Raw genomic sequence first — 1,489 nt, forward strand, 5'->3', positions numbered from 1 at the left:
ACGAATTGAAAGGCAGCACTGTTTATACAAATAAGTTTGCACTGTATGTACACACGAAAGTGGAATTAAACATGCACTGATAAAACGCTAAATAAATACTAAATAAATAAGTAAATAAAATAAAATGAGAGAAAATAAAGCAAAATAAAATAAAATAAATAAATAAACCCTACAGATGTTGTTGTTCAGAAAAGACGAACAAATGCATTTTTGTGTAAATGAAAAATTTCTTTAAGGATTTCCCCCCGTATGGAGTATTTAGTTTATATCAATATGATAATATAATAATAATTAAATATATATTAATATAATAATGTAATAAAGCAAAAACATTTCTTATACTGCTGCTGTGAACAGCTGAGCTGTACATACACCGCGTGATGTCCTGCATACAAAGGCAGTGTTTGGTTCTTTGGGGGGTTCAAACAGAATTATATAAATTCAATTTCAGTTCATTCCTCTGCGACAAAGAAATGCATGCATGCATGCATGCATGCATGCATGCATGCATGGTAGTTTAAGCTGCTTTTCTCTCTCTGCATCGTTTGTTTTTTTTTTATATCTTCCTCTTGGAGTTTGTAATACATTTAAAAGGCTGATATCTTCTCTTTTATTCTCTGTTAGCTAGTTGGTGTTTAGTTTATACATATGCTGACGTTAAGCAAAAACAAACACATACTAATGTATCATCTGCTGCACAACACCTGTATATGCATTGGAGGGGAGAGAGATAAAACAAAAACAAAGATAAAGAACAGCGGTGGTGTTTGTTATTCTATTTTTTTTTGTTGCAGCTCACATAAAAAGAAATAAATTTTAATAATTAATTAAATTAAACTAAAATTTATTCATTTCGCTCTGCTGCTACACGACAACACCTAGCAGGTGAATGCACTAAACTATAAAAAATTGTTTCGTTTGCGGTGAAGACATTCAGATAGAAAGAAAAATAAAAAATTATAACAACACCCCACATTAAAAGATATACTCTAGCTCCATATACACTGCTAGCTGTGTTCAACTGCATATACACCTGAACCCAGCGGTGGTTAGCTGCGGCTAGCTGCAGCTAGCTGCTGCTAGCTGTGTTGTAGTTGCGAGCCTTTCGGCTCTAGATGACGGAATTGTTTATATTTATTTTGTTTTGTAATTTGTTTAATCCTTAACACACGATAAAAAAAAAAAAAAAATTAATAAGTTTCTTGCATCGTGGTCTGAGAGCATTCTTCTCGCTATCACCCCCAGAGGAGATATAAATTTCTTGAATTTGTTTTTTTATTCATGAAATACAGAATATAACAACAACAGCCGTTGGCTGTATATAGCTGTGCTGCGTGTTCATACTTTCGCGCAGTTTGTGTGGTAACGAGCAAACACGAATAAATTTAAATAAAGAAAAATAATATTTAAATAAAAAACTACAGATTTCCCCTTTATATTCCTTCAGTTTTTATCACCACTGCTACTCTATACGCAAAGAAAAAAGAAG

This window comes from Eimeria mitis, genomic scaffold, assembly GCF_000499745.2.
Source record: "Eimeria mitis Houghton genomic scaffold, Emh_scaff1344, whole genome shotgun sequence".
Lineage (NCBI taxonomy): Eukaryota > Apicomplexa > Conoidasida > Eucoccidiorida > Eimeriidae > Eimeria > Eimeria mitis.